The sequence below is a fragment of the Tyto alba genome, unplaced genomic scaffold, assembly GCF_018691265.1.
Source record: "Tyto alba isolate M040663 unplaced genomic scaffold, T.alba_DEE_v4.0 Super-Scaffold_34, whole genome shotgun sequence".
NCBI classification, from domain to species: Eukaryota; Metazoa; Chordata; class Aves; order Strigiformes; family Tytonidae; genus Tyto; species Tyto alba.
This window is the reverse complement of record NW_024881309.1, coordinates 3,427,414-3,434,844: the sequence shown is the minus strand read 5'-3', so window position 1 is coordinate 3,434,844 and position 7,431 is coordinate 3,427,414.

The following is a 7,431-nucleotide window of genomic DNA, read 5'->3' as shown; positions in this document are numbered from 1 at the left end:
ATACAACACCAATTATTCGAGAGGGGCAAAAAGATACAGCAAGCAATTACAGTTTAACACCAGTTGTGGGAAAAATATTAGAAACCATTTTATGGGGTTTGGGGAGTGAACAGCTTGAAAACTGTAATTTGATTAGAGATGGCCAACGTGGGTTTTTGATGTGGGTTTTAACTAACTTAGGATTCTTCAAAGGTATTGTTGCCATGGGAGGTAATGGATCTTGATTGGATGGCGTGTACTTGTGCTGCGTTTTTGAAGTGGCAAACTGGGATGCAACTACAGAGCTCCTCTTAGTTTCATTGAGCTGTGCTGCTGAACCTATCTGAAATGTGTTTAAATGAGGGGAATGATGAATCCTTGTTGCCAGGCAGAGGGGTGAAAGCCAGATTTTGTTCGAAGAAGTGAAATGAAGTGCATTTTTTTTTTTTTTTGGTTGTTGTTTTTTTTCCCTCCTGAAACTTTTAAAGGCCATCACACAGGGGGAAAAGTGGAAATTGGGCAAGCCGGACTCCCATTCCGGCTTCCCATTGGGGAAGCTACTGCAGGGCAGGTTCTCTCAAGAGAGCTTTTTTAGGTGTCTAACTGCAATTCGGGTGCTTTCTTGAGGTCATACATAGATCAGAGCAGTCTAACTGTATCAGTGGGTCTTTGCCTAGGCACACAAATCCTCTGTTTGTGTGAATCGGTTTGAAAATAAAATGCTGATGTTCTTTGTGTTGCCTTTTTAACTTGCAGGCAGCAGCTCAGGGAGTGTCTCTCGTGGGTTCCACTCGTGCCTTGGCCACTGATCCGTGACTCTGCCCAGGTCTGGTTTCTCTGCACTCCTGTGCCCTCTCAAACCTTCACTGTAATAATCAGGGGGTTGGGACAGCCTCCTGCTGTGTGACACAAGGTGTCCCTGGTCTTAAAGTCCCCAGGGCTCCTTGATGATACTGGATAAAAAAGACTAATATTAATAATAATAAAAATAGCCTTAAACAAAGAAACAGAGACAGGATTATACTCCTGAATTACCAAAAGCAACTTAGGATCCAGTAAAATATTTATTTATTTTAAAAAAGAAAAAAAAAATAACAAGAGATTTGCTGATAATTTCAGTGATAAAGCCAGAAGTTAGGTTACTGTGTCTTAGGCTAAAAAACTGGATTGTTTTTTTTCTTTTCCCAAAGTATCGAGCATCATGCCTACTACTTGTTTAGCACTTCGGAATTCAGGCTTTTTTGGGCATGATGCTTCAAAAGTACTTGCATGCTTCAGGATTTTAAGTTATGTAGGAGCTCTTGAGAGTTTCTCTTTCCGGTATTGTCTTGTGTACGTTTGGGAACTGTATATATTTTAAATTATTTTTCCTGAAAGCTGAGGATGTAGTGAGCAATGATGTAGCCATGCCACCCCCTTTAGAAGGGCCTGAGTCTGTTTGAGGGCAGTGAATGGAGCATATACTTTTAATGCAGAGAAATATAAAATGCTAAGTCTTGGGGGCAATGTACCAAAAGTGAGAGTAGACATTAAATGGAAGAGCCACGCAGCATACTGATCAGGGAGGGGATCTAGGGGCTGTGGCAGAACAGTCCGTCAAGCTAGCATGCCATCATATTGCTGCAGATGGGAAAAAAAAAAAAAAAAAAAAAAAAAAAGTAGCATAGTGTAAAGCATCAATAGGAAGGAGAAAACCCAAATTAAATGGATGATCATTTCATTGTTTCATTTCTTTGGCGAGGCTTCAAAAATATTCTTGCTTCATCCTAGGGAGCAAAGGCTCTGCTCTCTCTGGGGGACTCGGACACACACCAGAGTGCTGGTTCCTTGGCTTTTCCTCGTATTTGTAACCGAGGACAGCCTGGTGCAGACAAAATTATTTCCCCTCAGGAAACAGAGGCCAGAGGCCTTCTGGGGACAAATGGAAGTATTCAGAATTACTGAAGGGCCTGTAATGGTGGAGGTAATAAGAAAAGTGGAACTGAAGGTTTGCAGGCCGAGGGACTCTCAGCTGGAGGCGGCCGGCACGGGGCCGGGACGAGCCCGACCCTCGGAAACGGCCTCTGGTCCTTCGCCCCCGGCCGCAGCAACACCTCGGTGCACAGGGGCTGTCCGGTGCTGTAAAATGGGTTACAGACACACGGCTCCTGCGTCTACCAACCAGCAAGTAACATCCTGTTCAGATCTCGTAACATGCAACTCTGCAATTTCAGATTTCCCATTGAAATGTGATGAGCGTATTTCCTGCAACGCCAGAAAGCACTTTGCCTGTTGTATGTGGTAAACATCTGATACACATCTGAGGAAAGAGATGGCACTGGCGTCTAATGAGAGTCTGTAGAACTTGTCCCACTTAATGAGGTTATTCCAAGATAAAGGTCTTTAAATTTCAAGTGACGAAAGATGAATCCTAATTCCTGAAAACAAAAGAACTAACACCAAATGGAGGGGATGCTGGAGATGGCAATGGGGAATCAATACAACTGCTATGGACTTGATCGCTTCTGTGGGTCAAGTCAGTTAACCTCCTTTTTTTCTTTATGCTGCTATCTGTTCACATGGAATAATAAGTAGTCATCTTTTTACAAAAATGCCTTGTGGTGCTTCAGTGATAGATGCCACATTAGGTGTAGGACTGTTAACGAGGTTCAGAACAAATAGGGAAACTGAATTAAGCCTTGGCTCTCCTCTCTGTGTCTGTGCATGCAATCTGATTTTCACCTCCACAGCTAATCAGCCTGCCCTTATGTACCTCCAATGATAGGCGGTGCTTTTGATTTAAAAAATTGAATTCTAATCTTTGAAGTGTTTATTGTTTATCAAATATGTTAGTGTGGCCTGGGTAGATTCTAATGTAAGATTTGTTGCTTGTGAGTATTTTGCTCTCCTCAAGGTAAGGTCTTTGTCTGAACATGATTTAGCCAATCCCTATACCAAGGAATCTGCAAAATAAACAGACCGGACAGTTACAAGGGGACAAAGGGAAACTGAGGTCCATGGAGCAGGGAGCGTTATTAGCCTGTCATATGCAACAGGTGGGGCCAGCAAACAGCCTGGGTCCCAGACTGACAGGGTGTTACACCGTGTGCTATCCACTGGATCAAAACCGGGATTCTTTGTCGTGAAGAGATACCCATTTTGGTAGGGAATGATTGGAATATTGGAACCAGAATCCACAGATTCCATCTCCTGACTCAGAATGCTTCTTCAGCTCGGTAGTAAACTCTTTGGGGCCAGTGACTGCCTTCTGGTTTTTGTGATTATAAACACCTTAACACAATGTAGTCACAGTCCATGACTGGCTTCCCTAGGTGCTGCTTCAGTACAAATAATAACTACACTAAAGTGCTGTGTCCTGCAAGGAAATGGTTGGGAAATGTTGAGCGACCATGTGCTTATGTTATTGTAAAACCAGAAATGTTTACTCATTATATTTAAATCGGTTTGGATCATTGTGGATGAAAGTGAAACAAGATATAAGCCTGCAATGACATGCATAAATACATAATTAAGTATATTTCCTTTCCATATGGAGAGGATTAGCTTCCTTGCCTCAGCAGGGAGTTGCTTTATTTGGTGTCTGCTTTGGTGTCCCTTTCTTTTTGACAGCTTACAGAGGTGCACTGAAAGGGAATTTCACTCACTGGCTAATGAATGTTGGAATAAGGACTTTGAGGGCATGTGGAAAAGAATAAGTGATTACCTCAGAAAACATAAGTTTAGGGACCTTAAGGGCTGTCCTATTATCCTGACTTCTCTTTTTGACCTTAAGTGGGTCCTATGGGATGATACTGCCCACCTTACCAAGATTTATTGCTTAGTCATAAATCGAGACAGAGGGAGAGAGAGATGTGTCTAGTAAATGCTGAAGTGTCAGCAAAAGCTCCTTAACTCGGGTTTCATAACTTGAGAAATATTTTATCACCCTTGTGAGCCAAACCTCTGAAAAATCAATAGAAGTTGAGAGTTGCCTGTATTGATCTGAAAGGCTGAGTTGTATTGAAATATTCATGGCAGTATGCGTGTGTGTTTGTGTATGTGTGGTTCAGGGAGTAAGATGTAGGTGGCTTTCAGAGGGTGAAACATTCTCATTTTTCATTTTAAACTAGATTAAGACTATTAGGTGACTTGCAAAGCATATACTTAAAAGGGAATGAATTTGTTTGTCTTACAACAAGGCTTCTGACAGTTAGAAATGCATTCTCATTATTATTATTTTTCTTAAACGACAAACTGTTGGGAGGAAGAAGTCAAGGAGATCTGATAAAATTAGCACCACATTCTCTTGGGGATCTCTGGGCTTGCTTTGTTTGCAAAGCCAATTTGGACACTGCGTCTTTGATCTTCACTTTCAGTATTTGAGCAGGCATGTTTAGTATCACTCATTTCACAGGAGATTTGGGATTCAAGTTTCTTCAGCAGTCTAAAAAGCAGTACATTAGAAGGGGAATTGTCTGCCAGTCGTCTTAGAATCTCAATACCCTTGATACTAATTTGATGTGATGCATTTCACCAGATGTGTCTACCTGAACGATGTTTTATGCCCAAGAGGTTTGTGCTACTGTAGAGTATTAAACTTGGCTCTTCCCCTGACTTCCTCCCCTCCCTTCTTCTTCCAAGAGCAACTGAATGAAAAGCATCCATAATTTGAATCTGCATATAGGTGTGACATGCTACAAACATTTGGAAGGGAGTGTGTCAGGCAGGATTCGTGCAAAGAGTAGAACAGAACCATGAAGAAAACCATTGCCAACGATGTTTCAAAAATATTCGGAAACTGATGCTTATATATAGGCTAATAGATTAATATATTCACTCAGACTCCAAGATCTGAATTTTTACTTTTTACTCCTTTCCTACGGTACCTTTGTGCCTTCTAGGGTGTAGGTTCAAGTCTCTGCTGATCCCACAGACTGCTACTGGGCTTTGGGCAGATCACTTGGGGGCAAGATACTTCAAGGCATTCAGGTGTTCAAGTGTTATCAATTTGTGTGCCTATCTTAGTGCATCAGAGCCACTTCTGTAAAACCACAGCAAGCAAATACCACAGCGCTGCCCTGCCTTGCTGAGTGCTTTTGAGGACTCAACAACTGTGAGATATTCAGTGACTCTGGTCATGTAAATTCTTCAGAGAGATCCGTAATTATGGCTGTAAAGGGAAAGGCTGAGTGGAGAAAAGAAAAGGTAACAGTTATTCTTCAAGAAAAAATATTGGCCATGTAGGCTGCCAGTGGGCTGAAAATACTATTGTGGGAATAGGCACCTCCATAATCTTTATGACAAAAGATGTGTCAAGGGTTTGTGCTGTGTGGTTATGGAGTCCAGATCTTAAACAAAAGGGAAAATAAAGGCACTTAGAACCGATTTCTTTCTTAACTCTGTCATGGGTAAATTCACCCATGGTTAAAAATGGTTATATGAAATAAAAACAGGCACCCTTAAGAGGCATTACTTCAATCAGTGGCTCAAACTAAGCAGAAAACAGGCTTTGTGCACCTGAGATTTGCTAGTATTGCTAAAGAGAGCAGCTCGTTCCCTCAGTCCATGGAAGTTGCATGTCCCCAGGGAATGGACTGCGAAGCTACTTGGTTTAGGATCTGTGTTACCAGCATTTGCTTCCCTCACCCCCGTTTAAAAAAATAAAAAATAATCAGAAATATTGCTGCTGAATGGAGCTTACATGAAAAAGGAACCTCTGAACTGTGCGGCCAAATATCTGGGAGGCAAGGGTTGTAAAACTTGGCATGCGGTTACAAATTGCGCAGCACCTCGTGTGTTACTTGTCTGTAAATACCAACCGGTGTTTGTTTGCACCATGTGCAGCGGCGCTGTGTACATGGAGGCACGCTGGCGTTCCCGAGGTGCCAGAGAGCTGGCACGTGTGACACAAGGTTTCATGTAGTTAGTCTGGGAGGGCGTCATTTTGGTGCATGAATCTCATGTTTATCCATGTTACTGTTATAAAGCTTTCCTGTAGTAAGTGAAATGAAAGGAAAAAAAAAAAAAAACCATCCGTGCCATTATTTATTTGCATTCCTCAGTGGCAAAGTAAACTGAATGTTTAAGCAACTGACATCAAAGATTTGATTTCTCTGAAGCTAAAAAGCCTATTAATCACAATTTTAAAGTGTTCTTTAATTACCCTGTAATAAAATGACACGCGCAGAGCGGGAGGAAAAATTGTATACTTTTAGAGTTCCTCATGCTTGTTTGTGTTTCAAATCTCACCGGAACTCCTTGTTGATCGCTCTTGCTTCTGCTGCTTAATTCTCTTCTACCACAGCTATTGTTTGTCATTTAGATATGTTAACTGTGTGCTGTGCAATTCTGAGGCGGGGAAAAAGCGTGGAGGGAGAACAGGCCTGGTTTCTGGAGGATATAGTAGCAATGGAAACTTCATCTTGTGAGAGAATTCGGAGGCTGTGGAGGGCAGAGCGTATCCAGGGTTGAAGGCGGTGGTGGTGCCAAACCCTCTGCTCAGCAGGTGGTGTGTTTGGGCTACAGGGACTATTCCCGTAGCGTGAGTTTGATGTGCACCGTGGCGCATCAGGACTGTGAGTCTGTGCTGTGTCCTGGGAGAAGAGGACCTCGAACCCCTCTCCAAACAGCAAACTGGGAGATAAAGAACCAGGAGCTGGTGCTCACGGCTACACGGCACAGGCCTGGGTCACCCACACAGCTCCTCCAGTCTCCACGTGTCTGGGTTTCACCCTGGAAAACTGCCTCTTGATATAAGCGTTGGAACAAGGAGATAAGCAAGAGACAGAGAAGTGGGTTTGGTTAACACTATAAGGGATGTGAGCTGTCAAAACAAATAGCTGTAAGGAAAAAGGCAAGCTAAATCTTCCTTAAAAACCTCTTTGTAAAACTGTCAATTTTGCAAAGGAAGGGGAATGAAAAATAACATCAGGGTGGACACCCAGCTCCTCCTTTTTACATTATCAGAGAGGTGTTGGGAGTTGTGGTGGCTGAGAAAAGCTTGGCAATATGAAGCAAATCCAAGGACAACAAAATCATAGGCCTTACCAAAAATAAATGTCCCACGATGTTTAATAAAGCTTTCCAAGTCCCTGAAACCCTCTGCAACATTTTAATACTTGAGATTATTCATAAAACGGGGAACATCGATTGCCAGCGTGGAAGCAGACCAGGCTACAGAGAGGTGAATCCTGTCTCTTTGGGCAGTATAATGACTCCTCCTCTCGCGGGAAGGAGGAAGGAGTGGTGGCTGTAGGCGGGGGATGCCACAGTCCCGGCCTCTGCCCGCAGCTCACCTAGGCTGCTATGTTTGGGGTTCAAATTCGCTGCTACTGAGAAACTCAGCCAAGTGGGTAGCATTCTGAGCGGATCTGTTTTCAGACCCAGACAGTTGTTAATGAAACAGTTGCTGTTTTGTTGACAGAACATTAATTACTTGATCTTAGGACTTGGTAATTGCACAGGCCCCCTCTG